Consider the following 16,945-nt stretch of genomic DNA (forward strand, 5'->3'; position numbering starts at 1 on the left):
TTGTTTATCTCTGAGCTGTATTCCATGGTGTGGTTGTATCACAGCTATTTAACCATTCACCTACTGAAGGACATCTGGGCTATTTCCAGCTTTTGCCTATTATACAAGAGCAAGCAGGACTTTTAAAAAACATACTTATAGCGATGTTTATGACTCCATCTTATTACAGAGTATTTATTGGGCCGAGGAGAGTAAGATTAAAGGCTTAGAGTCAATTAGGACTAAAACAAATGTTATGAACTATGACAGTCTAGCTCAAAGTAGTTTGATTTCATTAATGTAGTTAAAAAATTTTTTTTAAGTTTATTTATTTTTGAGACATAGTACAAGTGGGGGAGGGGCAGAGAGAGAGGGAGACACAGAATCTGAAGCAGGCTCCAGGCTCTGAGCTGTCAACACAGAGCCCAACGCAGGGCCTGAGCTCACAAACCACAAGATCATGACCAGAGCCGAAGTCAGACGCTTAACTGACTGAGCCACCCAGGCACTCCTAATGTAGTTTATTTTTGATATTCAGTCAAGCTCAACTTTAGTATTGGCCAAGGTCCGTCAAGAGAATTTACCTATAGTTATGTTGTTTAGTATAGTTACGTTGTGCCCATGTTTTCAATCCGAATGATTGCTCAGAACACACTATAAACAATTTACTTTTGTTAAGTGTTGCTCACATATCTCATTGTGTTTCTGGCGATGTGATAGCGCATGATTGGGTTTATTTTTTGCTGCCAACCCCAATTGTTGGATGTTTAAAAAACACTAACCACCCTTATGTGCTTGGAGGTCTCTGATGAAAAGGCTTAATTAAATAAACATTCCATAATGAACACAAGTGCCAGCACAGGCACAGTCTGTGAAATGTACAGCATATTGACGGCCGGCCGGTTATCAGTTGAGGGACACTCAGAAACATGTGGTTATATTGGTAGGAACTGGAAGGATCCAGTCTGCTTCCCCTTGGATCCCACAGAGTATATGTGTACGTGTGTTCGTGCTCCATGTTAGCCCTGACAGGGACAGAGAAACAGAATAACTGGCATCTTATCTGCCCAGCAGATGCTTCTGGCAATGGTCATTTGTGATGTTGTTTTTAATATAATTCATGAAATTTGTCTAGGAAAAACACGTTGGAACGGACAATAAAATGTCATCTGCTTCATAACTTTTTCCTAAAAGGCTTGGAGTTTTAAAAAAGCTTTCTGCTTTGATCTCATAACAGTCTCTTGGAAATATTGTTAGTCCCCTTTGGGCCATATTTTACAATTGGAGAAACTGAAACAGAGAGACCAGATTGGTCTAGGAAAACTTTGTGGAGATAGGAAAGTGAGTTGACTCTCGCTTGCCCTAGAAAATGGGGAATTTAAAGAAGGAAATAATCCTGGAGGATAAAAGTTGACCGCTTTGTTGGGGTGCCTGGGTGGCTCAGTGGGTTAAGCATCCAACTTTTGATTTCGACTCAGGTCGTGGTCTCAAGGTTCATGAGATTGGGCCCCACGTCAGGCTCTGTGCTAACAGTGTGGAGCCTGCTTAGGATTCTCTCTCTCCCTCCCAATAAAGTTGACAGCTTTGCTAAAGAAAAAAGTGAATGAATTGATGAGGCCGGAAGCTCTTTAAAGGCAAGAATTCCCTTTCATCTGTATTCCCAGTACCTAGTTGGAGTCCAGCCCAATGGAAGCATTCAATAAACATTTGTTTAACGCATAAATAAACGTATGGATGACCAAACTACAATTTCTGATGTTGCCATTAAAGACACTTTTCTCAGATGGTTCCTACCCACCTTATCCTGATGGTGGTGTTTAAATCAAGTATTTATGGCTGCATAACAAACTTATCCAAAACTTAGTGGCTTATGAAAGTAGTTCTGGGGATTCACTGGATGCACCTGGACAGTTCCTCTGGTTGTCCTTGACATTTCTTTTGCAGTTGGATAGCAGCTGGGATGGAGTTTCTGGAATTTCCGCTTGGCTACAGGGATGTCAGGCCCCCTTTCTCTCCAGGTGGCCTCAGGGCCTTTCCTCTTTCTATGGCCTTTCCAGCAAAGTACCTGAACCTCTAACTTGGTGGCCCAGGGCTCTCAGAAAGTCCAAGGTGGAAGCTTTCAGGTTTTTCAAAGGCTCAGGCCTGGAAACGTCAATAAGCCACTTCCTCTGCCTTCTTTTAGTTAAACAGTCATGGGAGCCAGCTCAGATTTAAAAGGAGGGGTAATAAATCCCACCTTTTGATGGGGCTCCACTGTGGTTTTCCATCAAGTCTCCAACACTGGATGTTTTACAACATGGTTTCCATCCAGTCATCCAACACTGGATGCTTTACAATTCACTCAATTCTGACACTAACCACCTAGAGTTAGCACAGACCCCACAGGTTAAGGGCTCAGTCCCACAAAAGTGCCTCCCACTTCAGATACCAGCCACAAGTGAGGGTATTCCCAGGTCATCCACATTTCTGTCCAGCCAATTGTAAATTAGGAGGTTCCCCCAACTCTACCTCAGGTTTAGTTATTCACTCAGAAAACTCAGGAAAATGCTATATTTAAGATTACACTTTGTTATAAAGGACACAAATGAACAACCAGATGAAGTGGGGCATGGGGGGGGGGGCGGTGCAGAGGCTCCTGAGCGCAGGAGCCTCTGTCCCCTTGGAGTTTGGGTATACCACCCCCCAGGTACATCAATATGCTCACCGATCAGGAAGCTCCCCAAACCCCATTGTTCAAGAGTGTTTATGGAGGTTGTGTTGACTAGGAATGATTCATTAAATCATTGGTCATTGGTGGTTGAACTCCATCCCCTCCCCCTCCCCAGAGGTAGGGGGAGGGGGTTGAAAGTTCTAGTCCTGTACTGCTGTGTGTGGCCAACCCCTCTTTTGAAACTATCTAAGGGACCACCTTGAGTTACCATGATAGCATAAACTCAGGTATAGTCCAGAGGGATTCATTATGAATAACAAAACACTCCTATTATTCAGGAAATTTCAAGGGTTTTTAAAGCTCTGTGGCAGGAACCAGAAATGGGGACAAAGGCAACATGTATTTTTTATCATATTACAGGGGTAATGACAAAGGATTTGTGGCTACCTTTAGTCCACCATGCTGGTCCTCCACAGACTCAAGCTGGCCTATCACTTTACCCAAAATAGATGGAATTTTAAGAGTGACTGTTTTCCTGTCATGTACTTTGTTAAATAATAAAAATTCAACCCATACATTTTACAGATCTAAGTGGCTTTGATAAGCATGATTCACAAATCGGGCAGCATCCCATCTAGCAAGTAGAGGAAAGCCCCAAGGAGTTGTACAAAATTTATAGGAAGGAGGGTGGGACAGTAAGTTCTTAGCAAAAGAAAAGATTGTTTCAGGCAGGGCCACCTTCCCTGAGGGGAAAGGGCAGGGGTATTATTAGGTGGATTATTTAATCTTCTTTTGGGGGGGAATAGAGAAAGCCCACATGACAGATTCCTCACTGATGCTGATCAGAAAATTCCTGACTGACCAGTTAAAACTACATTTCTGCAGAAATGTAAGAAGGTTGAAATGGCAGTTAGGTTAGGTATTGAGTCCTGGTTTGGTGACCTGGCCTATGTGATGCCATTTTGGGCCTGTGGTTTTCTTTTTAACAATTCCTTTCTTTTCATCAGACTCCCAGCTTAATTGAGAGATGTGATCAAAATTTAAGACATTAGCTCCACTCTCAGCTACTGTTGAGAAGTTCTCATAGTTTTTGTTGTTCTTTGGGATCCAGAGGTCATGATATTTTTGCTTAACTTCTGGGATCTTCATAGGTCATGGCTTTGGGTTCACATTCTTTAAGTTGGTAATTTTTCTTGTTCCTTTTTTGACATTCCGTTCTTAGGGAGATCATTTGCTTGGTGGTTCGTGGCTACAAACATGCATTTAAATGTTTTGAGAGAATACAATGTACCAGGGAGATTATTATGAATACTAAAAGCAAGATTAATTCCCAGTGTTTGGAGTGCACTTCAGAGCCATGGTCTCCAAGACCCAAACCAATCAAAGAAAGACCCTGTTGAAGGAATTACCCTGTCAGCCTAACTGGCTTGCTCCATGATTTTATATAACTTAGTTTCACCTTCCCCAGATGTGTTGATCCAGGTATAGCAGGTGGTATTAACTACAGTACAGACACCTCCTTGCTCAGCTAAAAGATACTCAAGGGCTCTCCTATTATCAAGAACAATTTTTGCCAGAGAGTCTAAGGATCTTTGTTGGGTTATTATTGCTTTAGCAGTGGATGCTGCAACAATTTCAGGAATTAAGGAGAAATTCCTCATCGGGCCTTATTTACATTTATTCCAAAACAAAGAAATAGAGACCTATCAAAAGGAGTGAATCCTGAATCATGAAAGCCTCCTGGTAGGTACTTTCTAATTCAATAATGTAAATTCAGGGGAGTCGGCCAATGAGATGTCTTGTTTTGCTTGTGAAAAGTTAGGGCCACAGTTAGGTTTTCTTGTAGCCTGAAATAAAAGGTTGTTCTAAATTCTGGAAGTTGCCCCCCACCCCCACCCCCCAGCAAGGGCCTGGGAGATATAGATGAGGACATTATCTTTCCAGGCTAATGCCAGAGTAAAGGAAAGGAAAAGAAAGAGAAAAGGTTTCATGTTCAGTTAAAGTATGAAGTCTTTATCTGTTGTCTTGGGCAGAAGTAATCAACCTTGATGTCAGCTACTTATCTTCCTCATCAATTGATTCAAAGGTCTCCAGCGTCTTCTAGTTTTGAAGAGGTGTCAGTGGTCAGGAGCACTTGATAAGGGCCCTTCCAGTGGAGCTCCAACACTCTCTTCGTCTGATAACATTTCCAGAATACCCAATCACCATGCTCTAGATTGTGACCAACAAGCACCCCTGAATTGGGATCTGGAAAGACTTCTTTAACCTGTTGGTGACAGGCTTGAGCATAAGATCTTAGAGACTTAGAATAGCTGGTCACAGTAGCATGAGATAACAAAGGGCAAGCAGAAGGCTGCGTAGCCATTGGTCTGCTGGTGACTCTTTCATGTAGAGTGAGTTTGTTTCTTAAAGGGGGAACTTCAAATAGTCAACAGGACCAAGGGCGTTACCTTAGCTCAGGGAAGTCCAATAGTTTCAGCACATTTAGAAATTTTTAAGTTGGAGGATCTCTCAACCTTGTCTGACGATTGAAGTGATAAGGACAGTGATAATTCAAAGAAGTTTGCAAGGTTTTCATCAAGGCTTGTAAGATTTGTTCAGTGAGATGGTTTCCTTGATGACTGGAGATTATGGAAGGTTCCCCGTGAGAAACACATTCTCTAACGGTTTCTTTGCTACCATGATGGCATCAGCTTTGTAGCAGTGGAAGGCCTCAGACCATCAGGAAAACACACAAACAGTAATAAAAACACTGTGACAACCCTCACTAAGTGGCATCTGAAAGAAGTCAAGTTGTTGGTGTTGTAAGGATCCAGGGACAGGAGGTCTGAGGCCTCTGGGGACAAAAGCAATTTTTCCAGGATTATGGACTTGACTAGTTACACATTGCTGGTGACTATTGTTTGCAATTTTGTGCAAGTCTCCCCACTAATGTCTGTTAGTAATTTGAGACATCTTAAATGCCCTGTAGTGGGGTGGAGGAATGTAAAAATGGAAACATGGGGTTTTTCAGGGAGCCGGGAAGAACCAAGTGGCCACCTTGGGTTTCCCATAATCATGGCTATTCATTGAATTTACAGTCATTATTTTACCATTTTGATGTTTCTGATCTGGGAGCCAACTGTCACCATGTTGCAAGGACATCGTGACGGCAAAAGTCTGGCAATAAGGGGTCATTTTTGTAGAAGCAGAATGGGCTTTATCCACATGTGCCATAACCTTTACAGATTCTGCTGCTGTTTGCCTTTTCATGAGAGTCCGCTAATCACATATTAAATTTTTTTCCCCAAGATTCCTTTTCCACTCTCCTTAGTTGCTTTAATTACATATATGAGAGGTTTTTTTTAATGCTTAGAAACTTTAATTTCTAGTGAAAACCAAGTAGTAAGCAATTGTGAACTGATATACCAGCATGTACCTTTTTAATTTAACAGCGTAGTGCAAACACATCCAAATATCTTTTCCTTTCTCTGTAATAAGAGGCCAAAGTAGAGACACCTATGTTCAGTAATGAATATTTTGGTATTTTATCTTATTTGGAAATGATCTAAGTAGTAAATGAATTTAACTTACCATTTCACCGAACTCAGCAAAACTTTAAGGTTTTAGGTTACCAAAAAGATTTGGGAGACTATTTAAAAGTTTGCCTAAAATTTAAAATTTTCTTTACATCTATTCAATTTACTTGTTCTTAACAATTCTGCTTGAATCGCCCATAAAAATGGAATGAGACATCAAAGTCAGTCATTCTCCCAAGCTAGTTTTAAAGAACATTTTGTAACAGATAACATCAACTCACTTGACTGTAAGTAAACCCAGGCAGAATAAAAGTTGTAATTTTAATGTTGATAACTCTAAAGACATGTCTAATTAAACCAAAAAACTAAATATTTTCCCAGATCGTGTGAACTTGAAAAAACATTTGTGTTAGTTTCTATCTTTCTGAGAATTTTAGAATGCCTGATCCTTACAAGTGCTTGCCTTCAAAATAACTAAATAGAGCTCTTTTACAAATTATTTTTGGCAGTACCGTCCAGAGGTAGAAAAATATCTCACACCTACAGCATATACATGTGGACACACACACACACACAGAGACAAATGCAAAGACCCTGTAGTTTACTAATGTTTGAGGAGAAGATTTTTAAGATTTGTATTTGTTCCTGGAATTAATCTTAAGGAGGCTGTGCTATAGAATTCTTTTGGCAGTTTGTATTTTATTTTATTTTTTGAGATTCCTTATTTTTAAGTAATCTTCACACCCAAGGTGGGACTTGAACTCACAACCCCGAGATCAAGAGTGGCACACTGCACCCACTGAGCTAGCCAGGCGCTCCTAGCAATTTGTGTTTTAAAAAGACTGCTTGTGGGGCGCCTGGGTGGCTCAGTCGGTTAAGCGTCCGACTTCAGCTCAGGTCACGATCTCACGGTCCGTGAGTTCGAGCCCCGCATCGGGCTCTGGGCTGATGATGGCCCAGAGCCTGGAGCCTGCTTCCGATTCTGTGTCTCCCTCTCTCTGACCCTCCCCCGTTCATGCTCTGCCTCTCTCTGTCTCAAAAATAAATAAACGTTAAAAAAAAAAAAAATTAAAAAAAAAAAAAGACTGCTTGCTTCTCTTTCTTTCTTTCTCCTTCAGTCTCAGATGATTGTGGGCTACGCTTACATTTCAAAGACATAAGATTTAAAACTTTAAGGGACAAAGAAAGACTGCAAGTTGCCCCCAAGATGGACTTTGGTTTCCCAGAGCCAATAATTTACAAGCCAGCCGTTTGAGATAAATGGGAAGTTTTGGGAGTAGTAGAGGAATAGGTGAATTTTGAATTGCCTCTATAGCTGCATTTCTAGTTTTGTAAAGTTTTGTAAGATAAGGACTATTATTTTAATTCCTCAAAGACTTGGGTTGTAACTTAAATGACATCATATGTTGGTCTATGCTTCCAACTACACCATTCCCAATTGGCTTCTTTCCCTCAGGGCACATAGTTCTAATTTTAAATATTTCTGGCAGTATTGAATTACCTGCCTTGGGTGTAACAGATGTCCCCAAAGAGTGTGCAAAGGATACTACCTTCTCAAGATCCAGAGTCATTCCTGAAGATACAGCCAAAAGAAAGAAGCAACAACCCATGTGTCCCAGGCAGGCAGAAAGCCAAGCCTAGTTATGCAAATTGAGACAAACAAGAAGGCAATAGCTGTCCCCAGGAGGGAGAGGATCAGTGAATGACCTATGGGCTTAGATTTGGAAAGGAAGGAACAATGTGAAATTTCATTTTCCTTTCTTGCCTGGGCACCACAGACAGAGACAGAGAAGAACAGATTCTGGTGAAATTTTCGCCATCCCCTGGCTTCTGCCAGTTTTTCTAGGATCCCTCCTGCAGGCTGGTATCTACCAGAGTTTCTCCTTGGCTGTTTAAAGGAACAGCATGCGGTTTACCAGACAATCCCTCAGTTTTGTCAACTCTGGGAGGGGTCTGTAAGGGAACCCTCCTCCTGACGTAGGTATAGGGGTGTCCGTAAGGCCATTAACTCAGCAGACTTTTGTTTATGATTGTGTAGTCTCTTCAGAGTGGAAAAACAATTCAGACTAGAATGAGTTCTCAAAGGAGGATAGAGGGGAGCAGTGGGAGTTAGGTGAGTCTTACAGTCTTTTGTTTTAGGTCTCTCTCACATCTTTAATTTTTCATCAGCCTTTTGCAGTAAGTCTTTCAATGAAACTGCTTTGGAATCCTGAGACCTTTTGCGGGCTTCTGCTTGCCAATTAAAGTAGGTATCCCATTTTGTTTAATTTGGGAACCCTTGCTTTTAAGTGTACTTCTTAAATGAACCATCTTATCTAATTGGAACATTCCACATAATGGCCATTGTATTTGTGAGTTGAAGTTCCCCCGTGGGCTGGCAGCAGTTTGGTAGGTCCCTAGCTGCAAATGGAATTAACCCATATTTCTTTCCAGCCACATCCATCTACAGAGGGGTGCAACTCACATTTCTGTCTGGCCTTATTTTGGGTCCCCCAGCCTGACAATTGCCAAACCAAATTCTTCAGGACACAAAACAAGCTTATTACAATTTTGCTGTTCCTCCCCCCACCGCACCCCCCACTCCAAGGTACCTGCAACTTTCAGGACTATAATTCTTAGACATAAAATAAGCAGGTGTGCCTGAAGGTAGTGCACTTGAATCTTTAGAATTTAAGGATCCCAGCAGCTAAGCCTTTGAGTTTCTCAGAGTCAAACTGATACCTGAAAGGGATACGCTGCTGGGTTGGGGATAGTTTGTGTTTTACAGTGTCCCTCATTGCATGAAAGCTTTCTTGAGGTTGGGAGTGACCCAGGATCAATCTAACTCATTGCATGACCAATTTATCCTATCATGAGAGTCTTCTTGAAGTGGTGAATGCCCTAACAGCCTTTAAATGCTTGGCCTGTGCCCACCAATCTTTGCAGGTTTCTGGCTTCCGAGGATTCCCTTGGCAATAACTTTCACTGCACAAAACAAGACAGACATACATGTGCACCTTAACATCTCTGCGGTAGCCAAGGGATGTTACTGACTCCTGGCCACAAGAAGGCCCTGTGTGCACTACCACCAATTCCTGTGGAACCATGGACTGGGCGAGGGATTAAACCAGCAAACCCCAAGGGATGGGGACTGTGGACTGATTCCAAACAAAATGGAGAAAGACAGCTGCTGCCAGCAGTTCCCAGTGTGGAATCCAGGGATAGAACTAAGGTCTAGGGTTTTCCCTCTGGGGAACTGTGGTCTGAAAGGCTACAGGCTTGAGCTCTGGGAAGACCCTTCTGCCAGCTCAGTTGGGCCCCGGGCAAAACTACCCACTCAGCTGGGTTGTGGGCAGAATTGCCTGCCCAGTTGGGCTCCAAGCATAATTGTCTGCCAGCTCAGGCTGACCACCCCTGTAAAGGAAAGCCAATTAGATGGAGACCTTGTACCCAACAGGAGTGGAGCTCAGAACTGAGAGGGGCTTCAGCCTTCGGAAACAGCGAGAAAGACAGTAAACCCAGACGGTTCATGGGGTACCACACTTGGGTTTCCTGTCCTTGGGTGCCATTGGAAGTTCGCTTCAGATCCCAGCACTGCCACCAAATCTGTTAAATAATAAAAATTCAATTACGTAATTTTAAAGATCCAATTGGCTTTATTAACCAATTCATGAATCAGTCAGTCTCCATCTAGCACGTAGAGGGGGCTCTGAGGAGTTGTACGCATGGAAGGTTTTTATAGGAAGGGGGGTGGTACAATAAGTTCTTAGCAAAAGAAAAGAAAGGATAGTTTGACCTTGGCAGAAGGGCAGGAGATCTTATTAGGTGGATTCCCTTATCTTTTGGGGGACGGAGAGGGCCCATGTGACAGATTAACTCACAGATGCTGATCAGAAAATTCCTGACTATCCAGCCAAGACTACATTTCTGGGGGAAGTTAGAACTGTAGTTAGGTTGGGTATTGAGTCCCGGTTTGGTGACCTGGCCTATGTGACACTATTTTGGGCCTGTGGTTTTCTTTTTAACAGCTTGGAAAATGTTTTATCCCCATTGCCACTAGAGCAGGCTGCATAAGCTGTGGCTTATGTGTGCATGCCAGACACATGCATGGGTTTATCAGGAAAAGCTATTGAATTGATGTGTCAGGGGGAAGAGGGTGGTGATGGCAAAGCCCCACCGACAGGCCTCAGTGTTAGGCTCTGGTTTTCAGTTGTGGCTCCTTTGGCAACTACTCCTTAACCCCCTCAGCTCTCATGCCCACTAGGCCCTGAATTGAGGAGAGCTCAGACTATGCTGCTTCCCTTCAACTTGACTGTCTCCATCATTTCCCTCCTCACCCTTGTGTTCTTTTCTCACAAGCCTGACTCAGACCTAGTTTTTGCCTGTTTGTTTTCTTTTGCTCACGGACTATTCTCTTGGGCCAGATTCCTACCCCCGCCCCCCAATCATCTTATTCTGTCTCCTCAATGTTTTTTTCAATGCAATCTTGCCAAAAGCTATTTTAGGGTTTGACTGTGGCTTTTTGGCATCATTATCTCACTGGGTCTAGTTTGGAGGTTTCTCTGGGATCTCTTGCTGGAGTCTTCTCTTTTTAGGATTTCCCAGTCTATATCAGAAGCATAAAAAAAAAAATCATCACTTTGTCCTGGGGAGAATGTTATTTTCTTCATTCAGATATTTAAAAATCTTAATGCTCTACAACTAGAGTTTTATTTTGTAAGGGATATTCTCTGGTAAGCTGCCAATGGCAACCTATAATATGAAGTTCCATATGCCCCTTTGGGTTCAACTGTAATCTTTATGAGATAATTTCATCCCCTTCTTTCTTGCTGTGTAACTGAAATCCTCAAGAGCAAAGAAACTTTTGTATCCCTCCCACATCCCAGAACTAGCTTGGAGTTTGGCCTCAGGCAACAACCAACTAACAGTGCCTTGAAGATAATCCTCTGGGGAGTTAATTAAGATAGACTGAATAATTTAAGGGGCAGTTCTGGTGAGTGAAATAGAGAAGAGCATTTTGGGTTCAAGGGTTGATGCATCCCCTTTTTCATTATTTCAACTCTTACCTCTACTTTCTTGATGAACGTTGAAGAAAAGTAAACCTATTTTATAGATTTGATAGTGTTAATTAATTTTGGTGCTTACTATGGGCTCGCCTTTGGGCTGGGCTCCGTGGAAGTTTGAGTTGTAATTACGCAGTAAGCTTTCAAATTGTACAATAAAATCCTAGTCAGTTTTCAAGATCCATCCCAGAGGCCACCATCCCCAGGAAGTCTGACCAAACTCTTCTTTGGGTTTGGTCACTCCCTCATCCCTACCCCATACGACTTTCTACACAGCTACATTACAGTTCTTCAGATATCATCTTATATCTATTCGTTTACCCGTTTTACCCCCTCCCACGTCCACTAAGGTTATTGTCTCTACTTTATCCTGAAGTCTCTTCCCATCTACAGTGACTAATGCTCCATCCACTAGAAATGGTATTAACTCCTTTCCATAAAGACCACACATAGTTGTTCTAGGATTGCCCGGAATTATAGGCTAATACGTCAGTGTTGGGGCTTCAGAGTTAATCCAACAGACGCATTTCAATTTTCCCTGGTTCTGTGTGCACCAACTTAGTCATTAATTAAATCTCTGGGTCAGAAATTGTAGCAAGAATGTGCCATTTAATATGCTTCCCACATATTTTTAAAATAGTTTAACTTTTTTGCCTGTGTTTCTCGTACATGTGCCGTGATTGAGTTACTCTCTTATCCCTTGACCTTGCCAACAACTAGGGCAGGATCAAAGTCTTGTAGTTCTCTTCATGGCATTTAACACGATGTCACAGGAACTTTGGCCTTAAGTACTTCTTCTTATGATAAGCTTCATGGGACTTCGGTGTCTCGAAGAACTTTCTGGCCTGTGGGGCAGGAGATTCACTTGATTCTAGACCTGGCACAGACTCTCATTTGCTGCCGCTGTGGGGTTCACCTAAAGATGTGGGCCTCAGTTTTCTCAGCTGTGAAGTGCGAGGATGGGATTCTCAGCAAGCTCCCTTCCAGCTCTAAACTTATCTGAGTTCCCCCTTTCCCTTGTTCTGTATCTGCCACTTTCTGGAATATCTTTTGTATTTAATATAATAAGTTTGTCCTCACTTTGAAAGGTGTTTATGACATGAGAAAGAGGTGGGAAATAGTTAACATAAATGCATTCTGAGCAGCCTAATACTTTTTTTCCTGCCAAACTTCTCTTTCCTCCTCTTCCCCCGATATTTTTTGGGGGGTGGGTGGACGGGTGGGTGGCTTTTGCGATATTGATATTCAGAGAAGAGTAGAGCATGCAGGACTGCAAGGGTTCATAACAGATGGTTATATGGTGCCATTTTAGGAGGGTTATTATAAATAACACATCTATTTTCCTGAATAGTAGGATGTCTTAAGTGTTGAGGCTTCACCCTACTATTGAAATAGAAAGAGGAGGAGGAATCAAGGAAACACCTAGCTAGAACATTTTTGCATGATCTCAACTTTCTTATTGTTCCTGAGCATCTTAATTTGGATAGTGGTGTGTTTTTGAGATTGAATGCAAGGAAATTCATTGCACCATTTTTCTGGCACTCATTTCCCTTCTCTAAATGCTGCTTTGCTGGAGCTGCTTCCTCCCTTGCCTGCGTGAGCTTGTCTGCCCATATCCCAGCTGCAGTCGGTTGGCACAACCTTTCTCCCGAGGAATTGTATTGTACTCCGGGTGGATGTAATTCACGTACCCACTATCCCCAAAGGGAGAAGCAGTCTCTGCATTGGTAACTACAAAGAAGGAAGTGACCTTGTATCCCCACTGTAGAGTGAATATATCGTTTATGTTAGGTGTTCAATAAGATATTTTTTACCTCGAGGATAACGGAGACAGGAAGTAAAGAAACTTGTCAAGCTTCTTTAGGATAGCAACCTTTGAACATGTTTTGCTCTGTGAATTGGAATATGCTGCCCATCAAATTGTCACTTCAGTGATTACCATACAAACATTTGGTTACATTAATGTAATTGCTTTCCTTACATGCTAACTTGATAACCTGGTTCCTTGAAAGATATTACCCCATGTAATATCCAAGGGTAATGGAAAGAGGATGCCTTAGAATGTTACTGCTCTCGTTTTCACGTTCCAACCCCTGATTTGGTGCCCTTTATCTGTTCACCTCCAACCCTGCATGCTTTTCAATAAAAGAAAATGCATTTGGGTTGCCATAGCTCACCGACATTAGTGAGGGAGCACGCCGAAACTTGAGAGGACCCCAAGATTCTCAAACACCACTAACTGGGTTGGAACCACTGGAGGTCGAGCTGGATTTCCTCAGTGGTTTTATTCCCATTTTTGCCAGGGGCCTTACACATGTTGTGTCATAAGATACTTTCTACAGCGCTGTATGGTAGGTATTAACACGAGTATAAACTTTATACTCTAAGCACAGGAACCACAGGTATGGAATCCTCAGATGCCAAGGGTCTGCTAGATGCCCTGAATGAAAAGGTAAGATCTGTCATCTGTTATGGAAAACTAGAAGGCAAGTGCAAAATGGACCGAGACCTCCATGGGGAGAGAGTAGTTTGATGCCTTTCTAGCAGCATCCCCAAAATGGACATTATGAGTGCACCAAAGGGAAGGGATAATGTCCTCATCACTCTTCCTGTGGTAGAATTACATTTGCATCCTTCCTGCTAGAAACGTACTTCACTGCAGTGGGTCTTTACCTGTGTTTTTCTTTTTTTGGAGGGAGAGTCCTTCTATTTCGTGCACCGAAATGGCCAGATACTCCATCTCTCTGCCCCCTGGCAGCTAGATCAGGGCTATGTCATGACTTGGGCTTCGCCAGTTGGTACTCTTCTGCACTTTGGAGCTGGGGCATGTGCCGCAGAGATCAAAGGACACCCGAGCAAGATTCTACGGCAGCGGTGTTGACAGGCAGTGAGAGAAGCAGCACGGAGTCCAGGGTGCCGCCACTGTCCGCCAGACCTTGTGTGGCTAGTTCCTGGAGTAGCCGACCTGAGTTTCTGCCTGGTTTTCTAACACTTCCATCAGTAGTCTTTTCTTCAGCGTTCTTCCAACGCATTCCTTTTCTGCTTAAGGTAGCCAGACTGAACTCCTGTGGCTCACAACCAATGACCTTGTATAATTCTGTCACAGAATACCGTGTGGCTTTGCTTACTCACCTGGCATGAATTACCTTCTGCTCAGGCCGTTTAGAGACATCCGTAGTCCATATGGATCACTGTTAATTTCACTTTTTATGGTGAAAACTTGTTCCAGGTGGGAAAGCATGATTGTTTTGGCTTGATTTTAAGAAGCAGAAAACAAAGGAAAAGAAATACTGTGTTGGCACCGAGCATTAAACTATAAGGAAATAAAGCTCTCAATGGGTAGACTTTTAGCTAAGCTCCACAGGTTTATTTGTTTGTTTATGTTTTCTGCCTATTCATTCAACAAAAGGAACTAGGGAAATTCATGGCAAGGAGAAAATAAAGCATCAAAGAGGATACAAATATTGGATAAGGTATTGGAAACCCAAACACTTAGATCTTTAACATTCATTATGAGGTTACTTCACATTTCTTAGGCAGATTTTTTTCCCCACCACTTGGTATTCTGTGCGTACACTTACAGATTTAAATAATAAATTTTAAAAATCCCATAAAAAATGGTCAAGTTTTTTTTCCCCATTTGACTCGCAGTTATTTCACTTCGATGAGACTCGTTAAGGAAACCATTTAGAGTTGTAAATGCCACCAAGTCATTCCAAAGTAAAGATTAGAAATTCTCTCATCAATCGCTAGTCAAAAAGGTCCTGACATTTCTCTATGGATTTGGCCCATGTGATTATTTACCAGTGACCATCCGACCTCCGTGCGAAGCTGCTCCCCCTGGAAGGGGCATGGTCTTTGCACAAGGTAGAGCGACACTTCATGGGTACCAGCAGCCGTAACAGTTTCTTGAAAAGCAAATCAGATTCACATTTACTTGAGTGCTGGGTAAGATGTTTTGTAGGCAGAAAAGGAACTATACCCTACTATCATTTCAGCTCTTATACATCAAATCTTCTTATAAGTTTAAAAAGGCTTTATAATCATTTTAATTAGTGCTTTCTCACCAAGCCCTGGGTGGGACATGACTGGCACATTTTTCTAAGAAAATGTAGTTAATGCCGCATTTATGACATGGAATTGACACAGGATGCTAATTGGTGGGGAGCTGATAATAGCAGCAGAATGATGGCAGAACACTGTTTCCATAGCCTGGTGCACCAGACTGTTTCCCCCATTTTTATAGCTTAGGTAGTGGGGAGGGAAGGAGCTAATGACTATGATTTTTACAGTAAAAAGGGAAGACAGGATTTCCAAAAGCATCATTAGAAATGTCAACATAAGCCTGTTTCAGAATTAAAGCAGTGTATCTCAAACCTCGCCCCTGTAATGAAGCACCCTTAATATATTAACCAGCTGGTAACCAGCATCTGAGATCACATTTGGATGTGCCCCTTTCCAGAATGGCTGTGGTGCTGGCTTCTTGTCTTCATCTGAGGATTTTCAGCTGGGCTTCTGAGCAGGCTGGACCCTGAGCCTGGGTTGAGGAGTGAGCCAGGCATAGGATTTTGAGGCCCTTTGCAGTGGGCTGCTGGCAGACCTGTCTTTATCTTTCATTCATAGGCATGAACTAGACTCCAGCCGCCTTTCCTTTAACTTGAGAGAGGTTATTTGACCATTCTAACTCTTGCTGTGTGAAAAGTGCAATGGTTCTTGTCAAGACATAACAAACTATATTTGAATATTGCTTTATCATTTACTGTTATATGCAGATCATAAGTGCTGTGGGGCAAAGACCTGCCATTCTCTATTCACATCATAAGCAAATGTGCAGAGACCAGGGTGTATTCTGAGTCTGTATGGTTGATCACAGCCCTCACCTAGAGAGTTTCTGGAGCTATTCCCTCAGTCAGTAGACCATGACGTGGCACAGGAAGGGAACAACACCCAACTGAAGAGTGTTAACACATGTCTTTAGTGCCCCGATCCTCATTTTGCTGACTCATCTGTGACTCTGGAATCTTCATGTAGATTCCATCATCCTGAGGACCCGGTTTAGGAATATGGCTCCTCAGTTCCCCCAAGGTTGTCTCTGTCCTTGGTCTGTAGCACCAGAGCTGCTGTGTCCATCAGTCTCTGACGGTCCTCAACCCTCTCCCTGGTCAGGGGCCAGTCACACTGCCCCAGTGAGCCTATAGGGAGAACTCTGAGTTTCCACCCCTCTTTGCAGGAGTTGATCTCTAGGTAATATCATAGGCTCTCAAAAGCTGCAGACAGACGTGTCTGCTAAGTCTCCATTGTCATCCACGGTTCTCCTAGAGCTTGTCCTCTACTGGGCAGTGAGGAAGGGCACAAGGTCAAAGGCCTTGACTCCAAGCGACTTCTCATACTCTCCAAAGATGTCCTAAAGGTGTGCCTCTACGAGCCATCAATTCTTGTTAGCTGTGGACTTGGCTTCTTCCAGCATGTGGTGTCAACCCTGCCATCTTTGTGTGTCCTACATCTCTGTATGTCCTGCGTAGGACCTTGGGACTCATGGTAAACTTCAGTGCTGGAAGTAACTTCCAGTACCGTGCTCCATATGGCTCCTCATCAAATTACATTCCTAGATTATATATTTTACACTAAAAAAATCTCCTAAGGTATCTAGGACCATACTGGATCCTAAATAAAATGCTTGTTAACAGTGTCACCTCCATTTAGTATATATTGAAATAACTTTTTCTCCCCCAGTGTTCCCCTCTTGAACTCTACTT

The 16,945-nt window shown here is 42.6% G+C and overlaps 1 protein-coding gene and 1 long non-coding RNA gene across 15 annotated transcripts in view; both read left to right on the forward strand.

Moving 5' to 3' along the window:
• RGS6 (regulator of G protein signaling 6) overlaps positions 1-16,945 on the forward strand; it is a 606,196-nt gene that overhangs the window by 221,359 nt on the left and 367,892 nt on the right. The gene's annotated exons all lie outside the window — the stretch shown is intronic.
• On the forward strand, positions 3,447-11,124 carry LOC123584055. The gene is made up of 3 exons (XR_006705141.1): positions 3,447-5,022; positions 8,317-8,392; positions 9,073-11,124. It is a non-coding gene; the product is annotated as an uncharacterized LOC123584055 (long non-coding RNA).

Source organism: Leopardus geoffroyi, chromosome B3 (genome assembly GCF_018350155.1).
Source record: "Leopardus geoffroyi isolate Oge1 chromosome B3, O.geoffroyi_Oge1_pat1.0, whole genome shotgun sequence".
Taxonomy (NCBI): Eukaryota; Metazoa; Chordata; class Mammalia; order Carnivora; family Felidae; genus Leopardus; species Leopardus geoffroyi.